Raw genomic sequence first — 26,934 nt, forward strand, 5'->3', positions numbered from 1 at the left:
TGGCCCCCCAAATCCTTTCCTCCCTGCTCAGTCTTGGGTAGAGATAGATATTGGACAATTTCTTGTGTGGAGCTTTGTACAAGAAGTTATGGGATCATAGAATATCAGTGTTTGAAAGGACCTTAGGACTCTTGAAGAGTGTAGATAGGAGTCATCTTATAGATAGCCAAGTCCATTTTTCATTTTATAGAAGAGGAAACTGAGGCCCATAGAGGTTTTTGTGACTTGTCCAAGGTCACATGAGTAGGGTCAGAGTTATGGTGTGAACACAAATCCTTGGTGTTTGGGTTTTTGTTGTTTTTTTTTTTTTTACTCAAAACGAATCCCAAAGCAGCAACATGTTGAATTCTGTTTCTTTCCTGTTTTCAGGGAAGGAAGAGATAGGGAAATCATGGACTAGTTCTGCTGCCTGGAAAAAGGGTTGTTTGACACATAGCAGGCTAGCATTCTTTACTTCTTTTGAACCTCCTTACACTGCAAAAGGCTGGAATCCAACCAGAGAAGTTCCATTGTACAGAGGGAGGTGAGGGAATCACGGGAGTTCTCTTAGAAACCCACAGAAGGGAGTTTCCATCACCATTTGGAGATTGGCTAAAGAAAGGGAGAACACATCCTTGGAGCCTTCCCTTAGGGTCAGGGCCTTCCATTGCTGCTCCCCATCCAGACTAATAAACCTGGCTTCCAGTCTCCCCAGGGGTTTCAGAAGCTCAGTGATGGATGACTCTGGGTGACATTTCCCTATCACCAGGACAGCAAGGACATATTTGTTTAAGGGAGGGAAGTGAAGAATAGAGTGTGATGGGAAGGCCCCAAGGCTACTCTGGGAAGATTGGAACAAATCTGGGGCTTAAAATACTGCTTTTCAAAATCTACCCTTTTTTGCCCCCCTCTACCACCTCATCAAAGGTGCCCCCCTTCAAACACTCATACACCCTTTCTCTTAAAGTATGATGAAGCTAGGAAAGGAATTTGTCTGAGTCCTATAATATTTGAATATTGTTGTCTTTGAATATTGAATAGCAATAATCTTAGAATATTGGTCTGCTCGGATTCTAAGCTCTTTTTAATGGGAGGGGACTAGAAGAGTCAAAAGGTAAGGAAGGGTGCTAGGTGGGAGTTGGGATCAAGTTTTAAAGAACAATGGGGGTGGTTTGCATTTATTTCTTGATCCCAGATAATGCCTCTTGTTTCTGGTGGCATTGTGATACCTCTTCAGCCTCTGTCACGTTAGGGTTTTGCCCTCTAACCCCAGGGGTTCAGGGCCTTTTCTATGTCCTAGACTCTTTTAGACTCTTTTGTCAGTCTAGTAAAGTCTCTGTAGTCCTCAGAATCCTGTGTGTTGCCTACATTCGTGATCATAGAAAATATTAAATACCCATTAGAGATTAGCAAAAGACAAAGATATGGGGGTGGCTAGGTGGCACAGTGAATAGAGCACTGGCCCTGGAGTCAGCAGTACCTGAGTTCAAATCTGGCCTCAGACACTTAATAATTACCTAGCTGTGTGACCTTGGGCAAGCCACTTAACCTCACTGCCTTGCAAAAAAAAACAAAACCCCCCCCAAAAAATTTTTAAAAAAAGATATGACAATTTTCCCAATCAGAGTTCACAGATTACTTACTCTCCCCTTGTGATGGTTTAAGAACCTCTTCTTTAGCACCAGGTGAACTAGGTATAATGGGCACATAACAGGCCAAGAGCTTAGAGCCTGAGGAAGGAATGATAGAAATAACAAACACTTTGAGGTTCATGGTGATCTCAGTTGGTCCTCATGATAATTCCAAAAAGTGGTAGGAAGTATTAGCCTCATTAGGGCATAGTGTTCTTTCCACTGGACTCCCCAAGGCAGGAGGACTCAGAGAAGACTTTAGTGTCCATGAAGTTCTCATGGCACATCTTCCAGACAGGGACTACGTCTAACTCATCTCTGTCTGCCCAGTAGATAGTCACTATCAATGAATATAGAGTAAGAAAAGCATCATGGTGGGCAGTCTGTGACCAGGGCAAGGTAGTATAGTGGGTTGGACTTGTTCCCATTCTCTGCTGTCTGTGGTGCCTTGAATACCATTCAATGACACCTGTCTAGGATATGTTCTAAGAAGTTATGATAAGCACTGAGTCTACATATTAATCTCTGGGCATGGAGGTACCATAGGAGCTGTATGGAAAGGGTCGTGGGAAACTTGAGTTTGACACTCACTCCGTCACCATAACCAAGTCATATGTTCTGTCTAAGAGCATTTCTTGTCTATGAAATGAAAGGGTTGTACTATAGTCATCTCTTCCACTTCTTGGGGGTCAGGGGTGTAGTGCCCCCTGCAATATGAATCTGGTAAAATGTTTTGAGCCTCCCTTTGTACCAGAGAAAACCGATTTTTTTCTTTTTTATCCCAAAATTTGGCTTGGTACTGCTATGTGTAAAATTTATGCTTTTCTGAGTTTCTAAACTTTTTCTATGTCATCTTCTGGCCCTTGAATGTTGTCTGTAGCTTTCACAAAAGTCCTCCCAAGAATTCCATTTCATTTCTTTTTTTTTTTTTTTTTTTTGCAAGGCAAATGGGGTTAAGTGGCTTGCCCAAGGCCACACAGTTAGGTAATTGTTAAGTGTTTGAGGCTGGATTTGAACTCAGGGACTCCTGACTCAAGGGCCAGTAGTCTATCCACTGCACCACCTAGCCCCCCCTTCCATTTCATTTCTTAATGCCAATATGCATTATAACCAGATTGTGGTGGGGAAAGTTGCAGTGTGGAAGGGATAACTCGCTGGCACCAATGAGATCTTCCAGTTCTGATATCAAAGATTCTAAAGTCTGGTTCTGAAGGCAAAAGTTGAAGTTCCAGCCAAAACCTTGGTATTTTCAGCAAGTTGCAGAGGTGTTCCTTGGAGACTCAAAAATAAAATAAAATTTTTGTAGTTTTAATACTCTGCATTCTAAAGCGCCCCCCCCCCCCCCCAGCTCTGACATTCTCTATCCTTAGGGCCCTCCCAGTTCTGACATTATGGCTTCTAGGACTAAGTAATGTCCCATTCAGTATCAGAGTTCTCAGAAATACCCCTGTATGTTGGCAGGGTTGGCTTTTATTGTTCCCTCATTATTGCTTTAGAAACTGAGGCCCAAAGGGTAAGCCATTTACTTGCCAGGGCCACACAGAGTTCATAACATAGCTGGGACTGGAATTGAAATTTCCTGTCTCCTGGTAGAGGGCGTCACCCACTATGGGCATTGTCTCCTGGGGCACCATGGGGACCTCCTCTTCCCCTCCCTCTCTATCCCTGCTACTGTAGTTTGATTCCAGAGATAGGAAGGAAAGAGGGACTCAAATTGCCTTCCTCTCTCTCTCATGATCTTGGGACCCTGTTTGAGAAAGAAGCTCCTCTTCTTTAGGATCCCTCCTTGCCCCATAGCCCAGGGTTAAGCCCTTTCTCTATGGGGATGGCACCTTACGAAAAGGTATTTTTCTTCTTCCTTCCTCCAACCTCTACTTCTCATTAATCCTGCCCTGGTAAATTGTTGCCCCAGGGAAACAGGCTCCACCCATCCAAAGCCAGAGACAACTCTAGCTTTTTGTGTTCTTACAAGCCAGGCCTCCCACATCTGGGAGCAGTTGGGCCTGATGGCTGCTCAGGGTGGGGTTTGCTCTGAGCTTCCGTTGTCCCCCTGGGTGAGAGGAGGGCTGCCTGTCCTTTGAGGCCTGTTCCCTCTGCATAGAGAACCTCCCTCTGGGAAACCTGATTCCTGGAGCTTACTTTGACCTCTTGTTTTTCCCTCCAGACTGATGGTGAAAAGAGTGTTGAACTCATTATTTCACCTGGAACCTTGATTTCCTCATCAGTAAGATGGAGGTGATAATACTTGCTGATCTAACAGTTAGAGGGCCTTGCAAGTCAGCTTCCCTCTCCAGATCCTCAATTTTCTTATCAGCTATTTGGGATGCATGGTTGTAGGAAAGTACTGGATCAGTCTTTAGAAATGTGAACCAGTATCTTCACCAGACTCCCAAATCAGTTAAATGGGCTTAGACCTTTTGGGAAACCAGGGTAAGTGTGGGGGAAAATATGGAAGAGGAATAAACATTTTTAAGTGTCTGTCTTATGCCCAGGCCCTTTGTGAAGGGTATCACAAGTATTATCTCATTTGGTCCTCAAAGCAAATTTGTGAAACAGGTGTAATCATTATCCCCGTTTTACAGTCGAAGAAACTGAGGCAGAGAGGTTAAATGATTTGCACTATTTATAAATGTTTGAGGGCATCACTTGGACTCAGTTCCTCCTGACTCTAAGGCCCAGCTCTTTTTCCTCCACACTAGTATTGGTCTCCTTAGATCTGGCAGTTTTGGAGATTTGGGTTCCCCCTGGGATTTTTTCTTCCTTAAAGCCAGTCAACATATCAAGAGATGGTAGGGTGTTATGGGAGGAATATGGAGTTTGAAATCAAGGTAGCTGATCCCAATCCCAGTCATTCTGACTCCCAATGTGACATTGGTTGGTCAGAATCTAGACCCTTCCAATGATAAATCTATAATCTGTGAACAATGAGGTCCCTGTTGCCCAGCTCTGAACTGGTTGACCAGGTACCTCTGATGGGGACTGGAGTCGTGCCCTCTGGTTCCTATTTTCAATGTCCAGATCATTCCCTTCCCTCCATCAGGGCAAAGTACACTGAACATACCTCCCTTTTGGTGTTTTGTTTGTCTTTTTGCTAGTACTCCCTCTCCTCTCTGAATGTCCCAGAAGAGGGATGTCAGGTAGATCTCTCTGTCTTTGCCCCCTCTTCACAAACAAGGACAGAGTTTAGAAGAAATAGCTTGCCCAAGGTTGTTCATTGCGAGCGCCAAACCTGTAGGACTGGCTTTTTAGACCTTAGAGAACACCAAATTCAACTCCTTCCATCATTCTGCAGATGAGGAAAGGGAAGCTCTGGGAAGCTTATGGTCACTTTGGGATTGTGAGGGAGGAAGTAAGATTTGAACCCTTATCCTCCAACTCTAGTTGTCATTTTTTTAGTTATTTCAGTCATAAATGACTCTTCATGACCCCATTTTAAGGATTTTCTTGGCAGAGATACTAGAGGGGTTTGCCATTTCCTTATCCAGCTCATTTTACACATGAGAAAACTGAGGCAAACAGGGTAAAGTTACTTGCCAAGGATCACACAACTACTGTCTGAGGACACATTTGCCCTCAGATGATGTCTTCCTGACTTCAAGTGTACACTCTTATATGCTGTGCCACCGAGCTGCTTCTCTGACTTCAGAAACAATTCTATCACTCACCCCTACTTCTCCATGCACTCCCTTACTCCAAACATTCATCTACTCTTTGGGAGTGATACCTAAAAACCAGCTTGGGCTGACTTGGGAGAGAGGAGCTCTGCATCCCTGAGGATGCTCAATCAGAAGCTGAATGTTCACCTATTGGGCACCAGAGGGAAGATTTTTTTGAAGATCATCAAAAAAAAAAACCTTAGTTCTGTTGGAAGTCTTGAGTATCTATGATTTAAGGAGGCTGGTTCAGGTCTGGAGGTTCTAATACTAAGGTTCTAAGATTATAGGATTTGATAATTTTGCATTTTTTAAGGTTTCTGAGGCACCATGATGCTCCAAGGATCTAAGGTTCTATGTTTTAGGATTTTTGATTTCACATTTCTGTGGTTCCTAGTCCCTCTCCTTTTAGTTCCAGCAGTCAGAAGTCACCAAAATCCCTATTTCAAAGACTTGTGAAAGTCTCTTTCCTATCAACATCTTCTCCTGGCAGGAGGTGGCAAACAGAACTGACCATAGCCACCTATTGGCCACTGACTGGTGTTTTGCTTGTGAATATACAGGAGAACTTGTGTAGTGGTTCCCCTCTAAAGGAATAGTGGAGCTCTTATTCTGATTCCCATGGGTCACTTACTGCCCCTGTCCATGAGCTCCCAACTTCATTGGAGAGGTGCAGAAACTGGAGTGGAAAATTTTGTCCAAGGTCACAAACTTGATATTAGAACCCAGGTCTTTTTGCTAATCTTCCTACTTCCCTGCATTATCTTGAGGGTGAGTGTGTTGTAGACTCAAGGGTTCTTGACCCTTTGAGGGGGGATCATGGGTTTTTTTCTCAGAATGTTTTTAAATGCATAAAATAAGATCTTTAAAATTTCTAAGGAGCCAGTTATACTGAAATAGAGGTAATCAGGTTAAAAACCCATCCTAAATAATAGACAAGGAAAGTGGGGTTCTGTGGGGCTTGGTAACTCATTCTAGGTCCCCTATTCAGTAAATGTTCAACCTGAGTCTAGAAACCTGATCTTCTGACGCCAAATTCAGCATTTTCTTTGTCTGCATGGACCTGGGAAGGAAGGGGGGGGGGTTGTTCACAGAACAGTTGGAAAAGATAGGCTGGGGCTCCCCCAACTTCTTCCAGTTCAGACATAAGTGATTCTCTTGTGGCCAGGGGAGTCATGGAACATGTAAGCACAGGACAGAATGACCTCAACTGCACTTGAGAAGGAGAGTTCTGGTGACTTTTTCAGGGGAATAGGAGAAAGAGGCAGGAAGAGAAGGGTCAGGGTTCATTGATCTCCAGAGGCTCATTTGGAAGCAGCTCCCCAAAACCAGACTCTCCCAGCTTTAGCAACTCCCTATTCCCTTTTCCTCTTGCCAGAACGCTTTTTTGTTTTAAATAAGTTTCTATTGATACCTTTTGGGTTTTTTAATAACAATGTAGTTTTCCTAGTGTTCCCCATCCTTATAACAAAAAAGAAAAAAAGGGGAGGTGGAAATCAGAATAATTGATCAGGGTATCAAAGAAGTCTGAAAATCTGCAGTGTACAACCCTGTAAAGGGGTGGGGTGGGATTGTCCTCTCTCTTCTTTGGAGCTTGATGGTTCTTTATCATCTTGCAATATTGTTCACTTTTGAGTTTTCTGTTGGTTCTTTTTCCACCATTGTGGTCCCTAGGTCTGTTCTTTTGACCTTGCTTACCTAACTATTCTGCATCAGTTCATTGAGCTCTTTCCACAGCTTTTAGTCTTTATCACATTAATCATCTCTCAGAGCACAGCGGGATTCCATTACATCCTTACACCAAAATATGTTTGACTCTTCCCCCAATTGATGGGCAGTTCCCCCCCCCCTTTTTTTAAATATCCTTCCGCCTGTCCCAGGATTATTGGTATGCATTTAGCCTTGTTTGGGTAACAGTTCCTGGGGCTGTGAGTCATGGGTAAATAGGGCCCGAGGCCCTAGGGTGGGGGGGGTGGCACTTAGGAGCTTTTAGCTCAGCCCTACTTTCTGGGCCCATTGTTCCAACAGGATAATGGGATTACTTCCTGAGGCCAAGGCTGGCTCCCAGCCCCCTCTGTTAAAAAAAAAAATTCATCTTCAACAACTTGGCTTTTTCTCCCAAGTATCACATTCATTGTCCCATCACATGCAAGGAGTGTGAGGCAGTGCTGGTCAGGCTCAGAACCACTGTGGGACTAGTTAGCTTGGAGGAGCAAGGCAAGGAAGAATCCAGGTTGACAGAGCCAGAACAAGGCCAGGGAACTTGTTGCTGTTCTTGTCAGAGTGTTTCCACCCTCATCTTCTCCCACCCTCCAACTTGGAAGGTGCTGTGGAAATAATGGCTGGAACCTCCTGCCAGCAGGAGCAACCAAGACCCATCCTAGGAGCTGGTAAGCCCAGCACCCTTTGCTCAGGTCCTGAGAGGGAGTGGGGACTAAGGGATGAGAAAGAGTGGATCTGTCTGGTAGGTGCTAGTTAAATAGTTTGTATTGCTATTTCCTTCTGCTTCTTTGTGTCCTGGGGGAAATTATTTCATCTCTAGAAGACTCAGTTACCTCCTCTGAAAAAATTTCCTAGCTGGACTCTTAAGTTCTGTTCTAGATCTAGATCTAAGGATCTTACAAGATCTAGAACAGAACTTAAGAGTCCAGCTAGGAAAGATCTAAGGATCTTACAAACAATGGGATGGCTGGTCCATATGGGACCATCTATGCTTTCTTACTGGGTTCTGTGGATAATGACTTGTGTAAATTCTCCGGCCCCTTTTTGGGGGCTTCCAGGTGCCATGGTGAAAGGAATGCATACTCATACTTTCATTCATTCAGAGCTAAATGTCATTAAGGGCTAGTTTCCGTGAGGGAGCTGGAGAAGTGAAAAAGATGTTCTGCTCCTGGGGAGCTTCCAGTCTAGTATGGAGGAGCAACTGAGAGGAATAGGTCTGGGCCAATTGCTTCTGGCTGGGGGGAGCAGCAGCCTGGGGCTGATGGAACCTCCATTGCTGTTTGAGGGGCTTTTGAGCTCATCTGGCCCAGTTCCATAGGACAGGCTTGATATGATGCCCTTTGAACTGGCTCCCAGTCATGGCAGGGGCACTCACTGTCCACAGAGAGTTGGACAAGCCCTCCCCAGAGTCTGATTTCTTCCAATGTGTATGTCTTAAAACTCTCTCTAGACTTTTTGAAGCTCAAGATAGGTGTGTCCCCACCAGATTCATATAGCTACAGGGGGCAGAGCTGGATTTGGTATTCAGTACTTCTAACTACAAAGCCAGCATGTTTTCCTGTATATTACCAGGTTGGAGAAGGGAGAGTGGCGCATTCAATGGAGAGAGAACAACATCATTGGAAAGTCTGGGGCCAGGGCAAAGAATGAGACTTCTTTCTTGAAGGCAAGACATTGAATATGGCCGTAATCTATAGTTAGGAGGGGCATGGTAGGATGGAGAAATGTTTCCACTCATGGAAATGTGTGTGTGTGTGTGTGTGTGAGTGTGTTTCCCTTCCCTTCCCTTCCCTATCTAGAAAAGGCTTCACAAAAGGCACTTGGCACCTAGAGGAGAAGGCCAGACATAGCCAGTTGAGTTTGGTGAATCTGAATTATGACAGAGCCTTATTAAGCTTAGTGTCTTCCAAGGTCAGTTGTGGGCAGAGAGAAAGGTGGAGGCATCTAAGACTACTATTAAAGTGAGTCTGAGTAGTGAACAGTTAGCTGTGGATGAATGAAAATGATGTTAGGGAAAGAGGTAGAAGCTTGGGAACAAGTGATCAATGAAGAGATGAGTAAAAAGTGCAAATCGACAGTACTGAAGATGAAATTGTGGTCATGGAGGAAATGCCTCACTTCCCATCTATTTTTTACTAAGAACACTGCCCTTCATCTGTTCAAACACTGTCTCCATGTTTTAAGTCCTAGCAGTTTCTTTAATTGTTAGTTGAAAGAAGAGTGCATTTGGAGTCATAGTTTAAATGCTAATTCTGCCCCCCTGCTTCATAAGTGGCTTTGGAGAAGTCATTTCCTCTTTCTGGACCTCAGTTTCCCCTATCATAAAATGAAGGGGTTGAACTCCCAGAGTTCTTCCTCAATCCTTCCTTTCTATTATATTCAGAACTGATATTTGTGGGTTGGAAAGCTGTACAGAGGTAAGTTTTGGCCAAACATATGGCTGTGTAGCATATATAATATATAATATATATTTTCCTAGTCAACAGTTGTCCAAAAGTGTTAGGAGGTTGCTTTGATGAGTGCCCATTTCTGGAGGTCTTCAAGGAGAGAGTAAATGTCAGTCAAAGCATGTGCTATAAAGAGGTTTCCTTATCAGGTATGGGTTGGGTTGGGTTGCCCTTGAGGTCCCTCCCAACAGAGATATAGTGATGCCATGAATACCCCTCTACCTCCCAGCGGACTCCAGAGCAGGACAGAGAGATCAAGGACATTGATATTCTTAGAATCTTCTGACACCCACACTATAGGAAGTGCCCCTGGATCATTCACTTGTGTTGTTTCACCAATGCTTCTTTTTTCTGGGAACTGCCTTTCCCCATCTACTGCAGTCCTGTTTTAGGGGCTACAGCCTGTTGTGGTGAGCTATGTACCTATATTTTAGCTATCTGAGATTGAATTTATACCACAATGGTCAGCCTGGAGGTTTAGAGATCTGACATCTTCCCAACTTGATTGCTTCATTTTAGGTTCAGCTATGCTTGTATTGTTAAAAGTGAATTTCATTATTTTGGCTTAATTCTATAAAGTTATCTCTGGCAATTTGGCGTAGAGAGCACTTGCTGTTTTTGCTTTAATTGAGCAAAGGAACTTTATTAACAGAAGAAAGATGATTTGAAAAATGATTGTATAAATAGAAAAGGTGGTGGTAGGAGCAAGATGCTCTGATTAGATCATCTCCAAGGTCAGAGCAGATAAACTAGGAGTAGGGGAAATGAAAAACTGGTAGGTGACAATCAGATGGATGCACAATTTGGCAGCTCCCCCGGGAAGCCATTTCAATGAAGGGGTGAGAGGCCAAGTCTGGGTGGAACTGGAAGGCACTGGGAGATGAGGGGAACAGGGATTCTCAAGACTGGGCAGCTGTATGGTCATTAGCCCATTGGTTGGTGTCGCTGAGGCAGGTGACTGAGAGCCTTGAAGACAAGCATTATGAGTCCTCTTGAAGACCTCAGACCCATCTTAGCTGCCTACTAAAGCCCCTCCATGGTCCACTTCAGAGCTCCTCAGGTAGAACTTGAAGATCATCCAGGCCTCTCCTCTCATTTTACAGATTGAAAAATTGAGGTCTAGGGAATGGAAGGAGTTTTGCTCAGTCACATAGGTGGCATGAATATACCAAAACCAAGATCCTGGTTTCCCAGCTCCTGGCTCAGAGTTCTTTGTCTGTTGAATTCCAAATATACATCCATGAACCAGTCACTTAACTGCTCATGTGGTCCTGACAGCAGCCCTGGGAGGTAAGGTAATTATGATCATTTTCCAGATGGGAAAAGTGAGACCCAGAGAGAAACAATGGCTTGCCCAAGGTTACATGGCACATTTCATCTCAGAATCCAGATCCCCTGACTCCCAAGTCAGGCCTCTTGCTTACTTTACCCAGACTGTCTCCAGGGGCTTATTGATTCTGCGTGAGAGTTGGGGGAGGAGGAAAGCTGGGAACCTTTGTTTAGGCAAAACGGGGTTGAGATTGGGGTGGGAGCAGAGGAGAGGGAGGGAGAGAGCAAATGGATCCTTTGAAGTTTGCCCCCAACTCCCATCTGGGCTGGGCTGGGTTGGGCTAGGCTTTGATGTGGAGAAGGCTTCATAAGATGGGGGTTGGGGTGAGGGTCTTCAGAGCTCACTGCTTAATAAAGTATAAGGAAGAGAGGAGGGGATTCCCAGTGAGGTTAAAGCCTCCCAGTGGGGGCTGGGAAAGAAGCTCATCTCAGGTCTTTTGTTGCCTTCTTCCTTCCACTCCAGCCCACCCCCACCGTCCATCCAGCCTTAGATACTCAGAGTCCCTGAGCTCTGGGATGTTGGAGCTGAGCAGAGCCTTAGGACCTATTCTGCTGGAGCTAGAAGGGGCTGGAATGTTGGAACTACACAGTACTTTATAGCCTAGTCTATCTGAACTATCAGAACCAGGCAGGCCTTTAGAACCTTACAGTGTGGTCATGAAAATGCTTTGGCCACTGATTGTGTTGTATCCTCACTTAGAGGGTGGGACAAGAGGCAGATGTTCAGTAAATAGTAGCTAACAGGTTGATTGAAGGCCTCTTTCTAGGCTTAGCTTTCTTCATCTATAAAATGGGGCTAAGAATACCTGCTGTGGTAACTGTCTATCATGAGGGGGTACCCAAAGGAGAGAGGGCAGCATTGATCAAGTGCTCTTCTCTCATGCCCTTTTCACCACCTAAAAAGTTGGGCTGCATGGTATAGGTCAGAGAGAGAGGGTCTACCATTAGGACTCAGTAGCCGGCTCTTCTTTGTGATTGGGGAGCTGTTATCACATGCAGCGGACATGATTCCCACCTCCCTGCATTCCCCAGATTCTCCATTTGTGCAGGGAATTGTGAGGTCCTCTAGACCAGGTCAGGTGACTCAGCTCCAGTCATTAAAGGATCATTAGGGAAGTTGGGAGGCCAGTTAGTCCCTCCTCCATCATTTGTAGACCCCTCTTTCTCTCCATTTTAAGTAAAGATTTTATATAATCAATGGCCCTCCCAATTCCAGAAGTGCTTGGCAGCCTCATAAATAGGTCACATCTGTCCTTTACAAGCTGCTGGATGGCCAAATAGTAAGAGTTCATCAACCCCTTCCTGTCAGAGCTGACTGCTCAGACCAGATGGAAGACAAAGTCAAAGGCTTAGGTGGTGTGTGTCAGAAGGCACTTCTTGGGTCTTGGCTACCCACATACTTTTCCGAAGATGGGTTAAGTCGTGCCATTGGGACACAAGGAGGAAGGGAGCAGCTGAATGGACATGTCTGGATGCTGGTTCAATCTGAGAAGAGAGAGGACAAGTGAGGCCCTTTTAAATAGTATGGATCAACTTCCTAGTTGACTGGAATTTGGAGGATGAGAAGGATCCTCCCACAGCTTAGGACAATAGGCTCAATGGATTTAGAGCTGGCTAGGACATTATTAAAAGTTTGCCAAGAGAAAACTGAAGTTCACTGAGGGCCAGTGAGTTAGCCAATATTATACAGCAAGTGAGTAGCTGAGCTAGGATTTGGGACCCTTTCCTAATCCAGGGTTCTTCCTACTTCTTTACACTGGAACTCAAAGAATCTCTAAAAGAATTATCTCCCCTCTCTGGGCCAAAATGTCCTTTTCTGTAAAGGGAGGATATCAGATTCCTTATTCTTTCTTTACAACTCACCTAACATTCTATGAATCTCTCAGATTAACCTCCTAGAATCTATATGAATCCAACAGTAATCCAGTACTGGGGAAATAGCTCTAGATTTGAGGTCGGGTGGTTGTCGTTCATTCATTTCAGTTGTGTCTGACTCTATGAGCCCATTTGGGGTTTTCTTGGCAGAGATACTAGAGTGGTTTGCTATTTCCTTCTCCAGCTTATTTTACAGATGAGGAAACTTAAGTTAAGTGTCTTGCCCAGGGTTTCACATCTAGTAAATGTCTGAGGCCAGATTTGAACTCAGGAAGCTGTCTTCCTGATTCCAAGCTCAGTTCTCTGTTTGCTATTCTACCTTGTTATCCTTTGGAGTCAGAACCTGGCTTCAAAATGCACCTCCTTAAGCAGTTCCTCCCTCTCCTCTCTGGGCCTTGCTTTCCTCTTCTGTAAAATGAGAGGGTTGGATAATCTGCCCTTGGAGGTCCCGTCCCATGAGATGTCTTGGTGACATGCAGCCAGCCCTCCAGCTTCCTTCAAGCAGGCAGGTATCAAAACAGTTGATTGTGTTTTTCTTCAAAGCAGAGGGTGAAACAGTATTCCCCTCCCCCAGCACCCACCCCAGCTCCTCATTCCTCCTCCCTCCTCACCCCAATACCCTCTACCCCACTGCTTTGATTGTGACAGCTGAGAAAAAGCACTGCCCTTGGTCCCTCGGCCCCTTGAAGGCTCAGCTGCAGCCACAGGAAGTTGTTCAGGAAAGCTCTTTCTCCCCCCCCCCCAACCTTGTGGGGGGCACAGGACAGGGTTGGCTGTCTTAGATGCTTTTTCCTGGGGAACTGACTCACCCTCGCTGTCTCAGTCTCTTGTGTTTGGCCTCTTATGTTCCTCTCCCTCCCATTCTCATCCCTGGTGACAGCACCAATCCCTTGTTTACCTCTCTTTTATGCCCACCCCCACCCCCTCATCATCCCCCTCTGCCTTCCGCCCTGCCCTCCCTTCCCAACAAGGCCATGAGCTGTTTTTTCCTCTCCTTTGGAGGAAGTATACAATAGCATGATGAATTGTTGGGAATAATGAGACTGTCTGATGGTGTGGAAATCCCCCTGCCTTCATCCCACCTCCCAGATCCCCTTCCCCAAGTAAGTCATAAATATTTACCCAAGTAAACAGGAGGAGGTTATGAGGTAAGAGGTTGTATGAGCCAAGAGACCTTCCGTGGCTGGGGGATGGGGGCTTCCTGGGCTGAAGCTCTTGTTTGGGGACCTTCCTTGACAGAGATGCACCCAGAAACTGCATAGACTTATCTTCTACCATCCCGGGATTCTAAGACCCTTATATTCTCCTAGTGACTCTGGAGCCCGAAAAGCCAGTGGCAGATGAAGTATAGGGTTTTGGGAAGAGGGCCAGGTTTGGAGTTAGACTCTCTTTTAGTTCTGCTTCTTCATCAACAGAGACAGTGTGTCTTAGCAAAAAGAGCCTTTGACTTTAAAGTTAAGAAATTCATGTTTAAATCATACCTCAGACATTTAACTCACAGTATGGTCACTTAATGCCTTGGCCTCAATTTCACCATCTGTAAAAAAGGGGGTAATAGCTCTTACCTCATCTGTTTCAGTAGGTGGTTGTAAGGATGATCATTCACATGCCAGTTATTATTACTACTTGCGTGATCTTACTGTGTCCCTTCCTTCTGACCACACTGCCTCAGTGTATCTTAGATAGTCACCAAGTTCCCTTCCACCTCAGGATCCTATGTAGAGGAAGAGGCAGCCACCCTTGGCTTAGCTTTAGCCAGCCAAAGAGTGCTACTTGGAAGAACCTCTGCAGGAGGTCTTTATCCACTGGCCAAGAAGCTGCAGGCTCACCCATCTCAACTGAGTGGGGAGCCAGAAGAAAGGAAGGAAAATCTCCTATATCCCAAGAGTCCTCAGAAGACCAGCCTTAGGGGCGGCTACGTGGCATAGTGGCTAAATCACTGGCCTTGGAGTCAGGAGTACCTGGGTTCAAATCTGGTCTCAGACACTTAATAATGACCTAGCTGTGTGGCCTTGGGCAAGCCACTTTAACCCCATTTGCCTTGCCAAAAACCTAAAAAAAAAAAAAGGCCAGCTTTCAGCCATCCACAAACCTGGACCAAACTCTTGGTTTCTCATCTAAGTGTGAGTTTTGAAGAAGAGCATGGGATAAATGATTCCCATATTCCTGTATCTCTAATTCCCTATTTTGGACATTTCTGTAGGGAATTGTGGGACACTGGAAAGAGAGTTGTGCTTGCTGGTAGAGCCCAGGTCATTTGGTGATCTCTGAGGGTCCTTGGAGATCAACTAATTCCTCCTTCTTAACCTTCAGGGATATCCCATCTAAGATTAGCAGCAACCCCTGACTGGTGGCTTGCAGTGAGTGGTTGGAAGACAGCTTTTAGGGTTGGTGGGGGGGGAGTAGAGACTATGAGGGCAGTTCTAAGGACCAGTAGCTTTGGTGAGCTGAAAAATTGGCCACACTTTTCCATATTTCTGGGTGGGAAGGATAGGAAGGATAGCCCTTCGGTCATCAACCTGGTCTCATTGAGATGGTTGCCTGAGAAGAATATTGATTATATATCCTGGGGGACTTGAGGGAAGGCTGCTAGAGAAGTGTGATATAGTGGAGAGAGCCAGGGATCTAGAGTCGGGGGGACTGGATTGACTTGTCTGGGGGGACCTTGGTCAAGGCTCTCTCTTTCACTGAGTCTGTTTCCTCTACTGTCAAATAGAAGGGAATAAGACCTATCTTACAGGGTTTGTGATGAGGCTCATTGAATGGAGAGGTTCTGAGGGTCCTCCCAGTTTTGGCATCCAGTGTTCTAAGGTCCTTTTGCTAAGGGTTTTTCCAGAACTGATGTTCTATATTCTGTTCAGTTTCCCCCTCTCCACCTATTCTGGCTTATCTGACTCTAAACCAATAGCTTCTAGGCTTGTATGGAACTCCTGATTTGCTTGGGGACCTCTGCTGAATGGTCCTAGGGATCCCTTTCCTGTTACTGTGCAAGAGTGATTCTTTTTTTTATAGGGCGAGTTAGAACACTTTAGAAATGATAAATGGCTACCAGAAATTGGAACTGCGCTATTATTGTTTCCAAAATGCTTTCCCAACCATGACTTCATTGACTCTTCACTTATAATAATACCATGAGGGAGGTGGGACTTTTTAGACCTATTATAAAGCCAGACAAACTGAGGCCCAGAGACTGGATGGGACTTGTTCAAGGTCAGGTGGCTAGCCTAGGCCTGGAACCCAAGTTACCTGCCTCCCTGGCCAAGGCCCCACTCCAAGCCATGGCCTCAGCACAGATGGGATCAGTGGGCCCAGGCGTGGGCCAGTGCTCCACCCTCTCCCTCGTGCAGTGACTTCCCCACCCTCCTGGGCCATGGGCCCCAGGCCACCTTGCCTCACCAAGCCAGGGTGGGGCAGGATGGCTATATCCCAGAACAAAGCCGCTCATTCTCCAGGGGAGTGGGCTGGAGGCGGCCTTCCTCCTTCTCCAGGATTACTCAGAGGCAGCGAGGTACCCTGGAAAGGGCATGAAGCTGAGGCCCAGAGAGGGAGGGAGGGATAACCTGTAGTGATATGCATAGAAAGATATTGGCTTCTTTGCTTCTCCCACCACATCTTACCATCCTGTATTCCCCATGGAGTTGAGGCAATGCATTGTATTGGTTTTGAATCCTGCTTTGGCTGCATACACACCCACCTTTGTGACTCTGGGGGGAGTCCTTTCCCCTCTTGAGGACTCAATCTCCATCTATAAAAAGACAGACTAGGCTAGGTGATGTCCAGAGTTCTTCCAACTCTGAACCCTTTGATTTGGCCATGCTTAAACCTTTACCTAATGTTCTAGAGCCTAGACCCTGTCACTGCTTTTACAGAGTCTAGAACTGTTCCTCTGAAAAAAGGCAAATGAAGTTTCTTATATTCCTAAACAATGAGTGATATATATAGACAGTGCTGGGAGGGACCTCCAGGTATCAAGTGTCAATCCGACAAGAGTCCTCAGAACATAAAACATAGAATGTTAGAACTAGGAGGGACCTTAGAATGAATCAGTTATTAATTCAAGACACTGCTAACGTGGATGCAGATGCAAAAAGAACCAAAAGACAATCCCTACCCTCAAGAAACTTACAGTCTAATGGGGGAGACAACTTGCAAACTAATATATATGAGGCAAGTTCTATACAGGATCAATTGGAAATAATTAATAGAAAGGAGAAGCTGAAGAACAGATTAGAATGTGCAGAGACAGGACAGCTAGGTGGTGCAGTGGACAGAGCATCTGCCCTAGAGTCAGGAGGATCTGAGTTCAAATGTGGTCTTAGACACTTAATAATTACCTAGCTGTGTGACCTTCAGCAAGTCACTTAACCCCATTGTCTTAGAAAAACTAAAAAAAAAAAAGAATGTGCACGTACTTAAGGCAGGCAGACCCACCTACAGGCTTACAGTGATCCATACTTGAGGTGATGAGGTTCTGCATTAGAGAGGTGGCCATGTCAGAAGAAAGAAGGAGGTACATTGGAGAGATGGTACAGAGGTGAAGCAACAGGCCCTAGAATACAGAATATTGGAATTAGAATATTTGAACATTTGAATGAAGAATATTGGAACTGGAAGGGACCTTGGAACATAGAATTTTAAAGATTAAATTGATCTAATGATAATAAGAGATGGGAAACCGAAGATTCAGCAAGATTGAGTGACTTGTCCATAGTCATATAGGTAGCAGATGTTTTGGAAAGCATTCTAGAAAGTCTGAACTTCTGGGTTCATATCCCAATTCTACTAGGGACCAGTTCTCAGGTTAATCATGGACTTGTCTAGACCTTGTTACCTTGTTTCTGAAATGAAGGAGCTTAGGAGTTGTTGGCTGCCTATGCTCTCCATCTTTGGCATCTGTAAGAATTTATCAGTTATTCTTCATCCAGGCCATTCACTCCAATATTAGGTCATCGTAGTCTGTGTGAAGACTAAGTCTGCTTTTGCCATCTCTTCGTGTTTCATTATTTTCTTTAAATCTTGTGTTCCTATTCCTCTTTTGTTTCTGATCACATTGTGATAGTCTAGCATATTCATCCACCATCATTTTGTTTCACCATTTGGCAATGTGTCCCAAATAAATACTGGTTTGGCATAATTATAAAAATTCCTGGAATCTTAAAAAAAAGCCATGATGTCATTAGTGTGGATACAGATACTGCTGCTGCAGATACTTGATCAGCCCTCTTTTTTGCTTCCCCTTTGACTAGAGTAAATTCCCAATAATATTATGATGAGGGGGGAGCTGCTCATTATTTTTATAACTTGTATATGTGCAGGGACCTCCCCCTCCCTCTTATAGATGTGTGTAATAGCAGAGAGTTTCCCCACCTCTGGCAATTCAGCTTTCCTGAAGCAGTATTTCATCCTTTTTCTTTTGGTGCATGTGAAGTGATAGCCAGAATTGCTGTAAGTTGTGCTTCTTTTGTTATTAGGGAATTTGAACATTTTTAAGTGATTATTTTTAATTTGTAGATATTTTTATAAATTAGATTCCTGTTTTCTTTTATTGAAAAAAATATTTTCTTTTTGGAAGATGTATTGATGACTTTTTCTGGTTTTACATCCATGGCATGTGCTAGCTTCCCACCCCAATAGAAACACAAAAGTCTTTTTAGACAAGGTCATGGAAATGTAACCTCCCTCAGGGAATGAGGACCAGAAACATCACATATACACCCCCCCCCACTTTGCTTTTTATATTATTTTTCTTCTTTGTATTGTGCAGAATCTTTTAAAAATCTATATTATTGAATCCATTGGCCTTGTTTCGTGGAATTTCTTCTATTTAGGATCATGGAATGAACCAGAGCTGGAAAGGATTTCAGAACATGGAATATCAGGACCAACAAGGACCTTAGATCTCAGAACTAGAAAGTGTATTCAAACACAGAAAATCATAGTTGACCTCGAGCCCATAGAACATGGGATGTCAGTCTAAAACCTTAGAAAGTTTTGGCAAGCAGGACCTTTAAAACATAGAATGCTAGAAGAGTAAGGGATCCCCCTTCTGGAGCACATTGTTAGGGAACCAGATCCTATAAAGCCCCCAAGTTTTGACATTTCCTGGACCATCTGTGAGCAGTGCTTTAGTCTAGAAGTTCCCAGTTAGGGGACTAAGGGGAATGATATTTATAACCATGAACCACAATCATTAGTGTTCATGGGGCATGTCAGACTGCTCGATGTTCCGAGGAACTTTTCAGGAGCTGGCAGGGCCACCTGGCTGAGGTCCCAGGCTGGGCCCCACCCCCTAAGTCACCCTTTGACCTCCGGGCAGGACATAGGAGCCTTTTGTCCACCACTTGCTTTCCTCACCTAGCCTGTGGAGGCGAGCCTGTCAGCCCACAGCCGGGGGATGCCACAGGGGTGATGCAACTAGCCAACAAGAGCCAAGGACAACAGCAGAGAGAAGCATTATTTGTGTCACTGCTTGTTGGTGCCCTTCTTTTACTGGCCTCTGTCCCCGTGCCCCAGATCACACATGGGGTGGGGGAGGGAGGAGGTCTTGGCATTTCAGAGTGAAGGAGATGGTCCTGAGAGCTGGAGTCAAGGATTCTAGCCTGAGCTCCCTTCAGACAGCATCCTCAAATAACCTTTCACCAGAATAGGAAACTCTGGGTATCTATGTAACTGTGGTCAGAGACTGCAGATTTGAGGCTTTGAACAGAGTATCATGATGAGCAAATCCATTTTTGAGGTTATAGAATGGAACCCATTAGTTTCCCAAATCAATGTGGTATGCCAGTTAAAACTCTGAGAGCTGAGGGGTGAATGTGCTCTTGTGCCCCCGTGGGCCCCTCCCCCACCTAAGAAAATCACTTTCCCTCTCTGAGCCTTAACTTTCTGTAATGTCAGAAGATTAGACTAAGTAATCTCTAAGGTTCTTTCCAGCACTGACATCCCATTGTACTAAGGGCCCTCCCCACTCTGACATTCTATTCTCTAAAGTCTCTCTTAGCCTATACCCTCTGTATTTTAAGGACCTCTCAGTTGCTAACATGCTGTGATTCCATGACTGTTTATCATTGGTAATGCCCAAGAGAGAGCCCACTTTTTGACTTTGAATAACTCACTATCTTCTTCATCTGTTTAATGGACACGATGATTAGTATGAAAAATGAAGCACTGGCCACATATCTAGCTATTCTAGCTTACAAAGTTCTCAGCTCCCATCTCACTACCAGGAAGGCAGCCCAGGTGTATCACCATTTTGCAGGTGGGGAAATTGCCCCATGTCCCAAATTAGAGGCGGGTGGTGTCCAGCTCAAATAAAATAGATATAAAAATACTTTGAATAGTTACAAGGCACTATGAAAGTATGAGCTGGCATTAGCTACACAAAGGGTTAATTTAGTACTGGGGCAAGATTGAGGCAGCAGGGTTGCACTGAGGTTCCTCAGGAGACTGTATATAAATTAAGTCTAAGGAAGGACGTTATGGTCAAGAGGCCCAAACTCTGCCCTTTCCCCCTGTGGGTCCTTGGTCTGTCTTCCTCTGGGTAAAGTGTGAAGTTGGAAATAAGAGAATCTTTAAGATTACTTTTAGCTCTTAAGTCATCCCCCAATAACAAAATAACACCCCCCCACTCACCCCTCTGATTCCCCTTCTGCCATTCTCCATGAGCTAAAAGGCTCTGCATAGCTGAAGCAACCTGGAATCTATCCCCTTGCAGAGGTCTCTGATTCTGCTACCTCAAGAGAGACCAGTGAGTGGGCTTCAGGGTCCAGAGCAAGATAATCCGACTGAAAGAGCCTTCTCCCTCCTCATCTCTATCCTGACTCAAGTACTAGTGCCTCTGGGAGGCCTGCTCTGCCCAACTGCGCGTGCCCCCCACCCCACCCCACCCCCCCCCGGCAACTACCTCTCCTTTGGACTCCTCCAGCCCAGTGCTGCCCAGCTCAAGTCTGTCAGAGCCACACTGGCCTATGGTTAATTAACTGTGTTTCCTTCAGCTAAAGCTGGGGTTCTTAACCCTCTCAAGAGATCTATGCAAAGATTTCAAGTGTTCTATGAATTTGGTTGGAGGAAAAATTTCAGCTTTGCTTTTATTAATCTCTTGTTAAAATTAAGCATTTTATTTTCTTCAGCTATTTCTAACCCAAATTCTGAGGAAGGGTCCATAGACTCCAGCAGACTATAATAGAGGTATCTAGGATACAAAGCTTGAATGTATCCACTCACCATTCCAGCAACTGCACAAGAAACCTCCTTGTATCCTCTTTCAAAGAAAGGAGATGAACTAGAAAATATTTTACTGTTTCTTCTAGTTCTTACAGTCCATGTTCTAGAGCTCCCCTGCCCTGAAGGCAGGCCCGGGCAAGGCTTTATCAAGGCTTGCCCATTGACTACAAGAGAAGCAATAGTGGGAAAAATAATGTAAATGTGTAATTATAGCAACCAGGTAGAAGAGGAAGGGGGTTTGTGATAGTGCAGCCATTCAGCTTGCCCTTTCTTCTTCTGAGCTGGCTGGTCCCTCCCAAAGCCAGTAGGCAGAATGTTAACTCTTAGACCCCTTGGAATGAAGCCCCTGACACATCTCCTCTCCCTTTTCTCTACCCCTTGTTCCCCCCACAAGGACACAGAGACTTCTCCCTCTAGAATGGAGCTGGAGAACACCTGCCCTTAGACTGTACAAGGCCTATGAATCATTTGGTCTGATTAAGCTGTAGGAGGGACTTGAAATTCAATAAATCTAGGAACTTTTTAAGGTTAGAATTTTTAAGTTGATAATTTTGTATGACCCACGAATGGAATTATAAATATCCAAATGGCCCTTGGAGGAAGCCCTTGCTTTCGGACCTTGGATCTCTTCAGGGAGAGAAAGGTACCTCCCAGGGATACAGACTCAGACATAGAAGTCTGAGTCCCTTCTGTAGTATCTCTGAGGGCTTGTCCAGCCTCCCCTTGAACACATGTAGTGATGTGGAGATCACTGGCTGTCACCTTGCAGTCTCTATCATGACATTGGGCACTTAGTGTGCAAGGTCTAAGGTTGTTCTTTGTTCTCTGTGAGGATGCTCTCGCTTCCCCCCCCCCCCCCAGTAGAGACTATTGATTTCTTGGTCTTGTCATTCTCACAACACTGACCCCAGGACTGGATACATGGGCTAGAAAAGAGAATGGGCAGGTTTGGGAACTCATTTCAAATCAGCTTGAGTTTTATAGGGTTAGTGGGGTGTCTTCCAGATTTGAGGAGGAGAGGTATATGAATCCCAGAATTTCAGGACTTAGGACTGAGCAGAAAGAGCTGTCTGTGTCTGACAGATGTCAAAGGCTAACATTCAGGGGAAACAATTGAGAGAGGATACCTGCTTTCCTATCTTTGCTACTTACAACTCACTGGATGACCTTGGAAAAGTCACTTGTCTCAGCCACATCTTCATCTGTACCATGAGAGATTTGGACTACATTAGCTCTAAATCCTCTGATCCTAATTTGTTTAATTTCAAATCCCCTTTGACCTAATTGGGGGGGGCATGAATGGGGAGACATAGCCTTGGTGGTCAGAGCAGGTCAGAACGGATCAGAGCAGCAAATCGGCTCATCCATTACCTGTTAGTCAGAAAGCTTCAAGTAGGATCAAGGCAAGACCCAGAATGTCACCCAGGAATCTACAGGAGATTTTGGAGGTGAGAGTGATTCTAAAGGATGACATTCAGTGCTTTGGACAAGTATTTGTTGTTCCTATGTGAAAGGAGCTGAGGGAAAGGGTCCAGGTATTTCCAGTCTCCTTTCTCTTCAGAAAGAATTAGTGGCAGTGAAGGCCTTAAAGCACCTAAATTCTGTGCCTGTGTGTGAAAGAGAGAGAGATAGGCTTTTCATGAACAGACAAATGAAGCTGACCCTGCCCTCAGGGTGTTGGCATCCTATCAGGGGAACTTGGGAATATATGCAAAATAAATATGGGCCCTGTTCCTGAAGGGGGAGGCACTAGCAGAGTGGGGAGGGGAATCAAGAAAGGTCTCTCATAGGATGTGGTAGTTGAACTGGGCTTTGAAGGAAACAAGGGAGTTTTTAGGAAGCAGCAATGAGGAGGAAAGGCATCATCCCAGGCATGGATTAAGGCTCTGAGATGGGAGATGGAGGGTCACTTATGCAGAACAACAATTAGCCTAGTTTGACTGAAGGAGAGGGAGTAATGTCCAATATTGAAGCCAAATTGTGAAGGGCTCTAAATGCCAAATGGAGGACTTTGGATACAATCCTAGAGGCATTAGGGAAGGGAGTGACAACTTGAGACTTGTGATTTAGGAAAATCACTTTGGTAAATTTGTAAAAGATGGATAAGGGAGGAAAGACTCAAGTTAGGGAGACTCATAAGGAAGCTAGCTGCCTTCCTAGACAGAAAAAAGATGAGAGGCAGTCTCTTGTGAGTAGAAAGAAGGGGGACAGGTCCCAATCTTAGAACATAGGATGTCATCACTCAGAGGGATCATTTAAAACAGAACATTATAAAATGTCTGAAATTTAAGGGCATATAGATCACAGACTGTCAGAGGAACTTCGATTTTAAAATGTCAGGGGCAGGGGAGCTCTAGAATATGTCAGAGCTGGAAGAAACAGTAAAATATTTTCTAGTTCATCTCCTTTCTTTGAAAGAGGAGACAAGGAGATTTCTTGTGCAGTTGCTGGAATGGTGAGTGGGTACATTTGGGCCCCCTTGTGACTCATGGCCTGTTTAGGTAGACATTGGCTAAAGGACCAACCTCAGACAAGACTTCAAGGATCTGAAGCTTAAGCCAGCCCAGTCAGTGCACGTTTGGCTTCTCAGAGCCGGGTGGCATCTTCCAGGCTCGTAGCCAGACCAAAGTGGACTTGGATATTGGCAAGCAAGACATTTGCTCATCTGGCATCTCAGCAACCTTAAAAAGAAAAATTGATTGCTCTGTAAACCTCATTCTTTTTTCTTGTCCCTTCCTTGCCCCTTCCCCCAAGCTAGAAGCTGTCAGCTTAGTTACCAGGGACTCCTCAGCCCCCTGTCACCCTACCACAGGAAGAGCCCAGCAGGCATCATGACCATCCCAATGAGGTGGGAAGCCTTTAAACGAGTACCCACATTGAGCTAGACCCATTCTTTGTACTGAGTCTGGACTGGGCTGTGCCAAGCCAAGGATTATCATATATCAGCACTCCTTAGTGCTGGCATTAAAAGAAAAAAAAAAGAGTAAAAAAAATTCCACTCTGACAGCTACATCTTATTCTATTAGTACATTTTAATTAGAACATGAGCAAGAAATGCATTATGAATATTCATGACCTGAGTTATTAAAATGCATAATTAATCTGTGGGGGTTTTGATTTTAATAACTGTATTAATGGGAGTGGGGGGAGGAAGTCCCTATTTTTGTACCATCTGAATAGGGAGGGAGGCCTGCTGGGTTTGGGAAAAGGTTCTTTTTTTTTTTTCCTCTTCTTAAAATGCAAGTTGGGTCCTAGCCTCCCAGGACTGTGGTTCAAGCTGCCAGCACCTGCAGCAGGTGTGAGAGATGAGCCTGACAGCTAGCCTCCAGCACAAGGCCTAGGGGCCTCTAGCTCTGGACCAGGGACTTGGCCTGGACCAGTAGCACTCCCTTGGAGGAGAGAATGGTGAAAGGGCTGAGGGAAGCAGGCTAGAACAGGGAGCCAGCGAATGGGGGGGAGCGGCGGCTAAGGGATTGGGAACTAAGGGAGAAAGCCCAAGGTCAGGGAGTAGAAGGAAGGTGGAGAATCAGAGAGGCTGGCCCAACTGAGGGGTTTTTTTTGGGGGGGGGATTGGGTTGAAGAGAGCAGGGAGCAGAGGCTTTTGTCTTTTGCCTCGATGGGTGTTTGCTGGGTTTCTGAGGGTGAATTGCTTTAGAAAAGACATAAGCAAAGCAAAAGCTGATTGTGGGAAGTCAGCGGTGGGAGAATTGGCAGCGGCCCCCAGTATCCGCAGTATTATTAGCGCCCCATCCTGCTCCGGCACCATAATCACATTGGAAATTTTTGATTAGAAAACAAAATCTAAATGAGAAGTATGAATATTCATTAGGTGGGGAGATTAATATGCATAATTATGCAAATTAGACAGCAATTAAACACCAATTCTCTAGGGAAATGATTAACACAAAGGCACCGAAATAGAAGGATGTAATTTGAAAGAAGTTTCTGGTGAAATGAGCAGTGAGCAGCGCTGGGGAGACAGATCCAGTGTGTTTGCTGTGATAATCGGCTGCCAGGGGAGGAGAGGGCAGGGAGCTTTCTCTCCTGAGCAGGCTGAGCACTGAGGGTCAGAAAGAGTGTCCAAAGGGTCAGGCACCCTCACTTTATAGATAAGGGGTGGAGGTCCCCAGTAGGAGTCACCAGACAACTCAGTATGACCTTGGTCAAATCCCTTTTCTACCCTGGTCCTCCATTTCTCCATCTCTGAAATGGGCATATCATTCCCAATCTGTCATTTTAGGGCTGGAGATATATCTCCAGATGGAAAGGAAAGGGGATGGTGTATGGAACCTTGAACTCCACAGCTAGAAAGCCTCTTTGGCAGCTTAGTCCTCTAGTCCTTTCTTTAACCAACCGTTACCATGTGTGCTGTGATAACAAGGGTTTGATAACAAGACCCCCAGGACTGCCCACAGCCCCAGCTGTGACTCCACCCTGGGAGAGTTTGGGAGGAGGGAAGCTCGGAGAGCCAGGCCCAGACCTAGAGACCAACCTTTCTTTCCAGTACTGATGACAGTCTTCATTCCCTATTCTAATGTCCTTCCTGCTTCTGATGTTCCATGTTTCTAGTCTAAAAGTACTTGCAACTCTGATGTCCCTTGTTCTTTTTGTTTGGGTCTCATCCAGTCCCTACCATTTTGGAATTATAAAGGTGTTCTTAGGGAGAAGAATTAGGGTGAGGTGGGGACAAGAAGCATCATATAGAAAAAAAAGGAAGAAAAATGCTCAGGAGGATTTTTTTCCTGAAAACAGACTCTAACAAGAAGAAAAGGCTAGCCAGGATCTTGGAGTATCATCCTGCTGCTTATCTTTGCTAAGCGCCCCGGGTGTGGTGGTAGCCCTGGTAAATGGTGGTGGGAGGCTGGGACCTGAAGGCAGATTCTGAGCCAGCCAAGAAAGCAAATTCTGCCCTCCCCCCACTCCACACTACATATATGTGCTATCTCTCCCTCCCTTTCTCCTTTCCCCACCCCCTTCCCTCCTGTGCTTTCCCATTGCTCCAAATCATGAAAACACAATATGGGGAATTGAAGCAGCACTTGTAGCCTCAAGACCAGTCAGGGGCCCATTTGTCTGACACTGGCGTGCTTTGCCCCACCCTACCCCCACCAGGGGCAGAAACTCAAGAACTCTTGACCTAGAATTCTATTGAAAATGTTCTTTGGTCTTTAATCGGGGCTCTGAATGATTAGTTCAGGTACAGAGTCACCAAAGTACAGTAGAAAGATAGACTTGGTTTGACTATCAGGCAGCCTGGATTTGGGTCCACTTTCTTGCTACTCAATTGTTGAAGGATGTGCAGCAAACCATTTCCTGCTTTGGACCTAAATTTTCTCATCTCTAAAAAGGGACTGATAATTATACTCATGACCTCATTGGGAGGTTGTAATGAAATCTCTTAAAGTACATTGGGAGTGTCACCTCTCGGTAAGCCTCAGTATTCTCATCTGTGAAACAGAGAGTAAGCCTTGTTAAAATTTCTTACTGGGATGTTGTAATCAGAAATCCTTGAAATCTGTTAAGGACTATAGACATGCAAGCTATCTTGAGCCTCAGGGTCCTCAGCTATGAAATGGGAAAGATTAATCCTTGCTTTGCTGATCTGTTTAACAGGGTTCTTAGAAATATAGCTTCGAAAGTGCTTTTGAACGTTGTGCAAATGCGATCCACCAATTTAAAAAAATGATAATTTTCATTTTAAATTACTTTCCCATATATATATATATATATATATATATATATATATATATATATATATATTCCTGAAGAACTTATATAGTGTAAAAAGGGGGAAAAATTAAAAAAGGACAAGAAGGGAGAACAGAAAACTAACCAGTTTCTCAAGCAAATTGATAGTAGGTAGGATATTTGTTACTCCTAGTCTCCTACTTCTGCAAAAAAACGGAAGTTGATATAGCTCTTTTATTTGGGATTAAACATGGTTATTGTAATTTCATTGAATTCAGGATTTTTGTTCTTTTTATTTTCATTGTAATAATTGTGTCTTTTTTCCCCTGGTTCTGCTTACTTGAGTTTGTATCAGTTTATAGAACTCTTCCTATGATTCAGTAGTTTTCA

At 44.8% G+C, this 26,934-nt stretch overlaps 1 protein-coding gene across 1 annotated transcript in view; it reads left to right on the forward strand.

The window, feature by feature from the left end:
* The window catches only part of TCF3 (transcription factor 3), a 77,030-nt gene that overhangs the window by 16,212 nt on the left and 33,884 nt on the right, over positions 1 to 26,934 (forward strand). The gene's annotated exons all lie outside the window — the stretch shown is intronic.

Source organism: Macrotis lagotis, chromosome X (assembly GCF_037893015.1).
Source record: "Macrotis lagotis isolate mMagLag1 chromosome X, bilby.v1.9.chrom.fasta, whole genome shotgun sequence".
NCBI classification, from domain to species: Eukaryota; Metazoa; Chordata; class Mammalia; order Peramelemorphia; family Peramelidae; genus Macrotis; species Macrotis lagotis.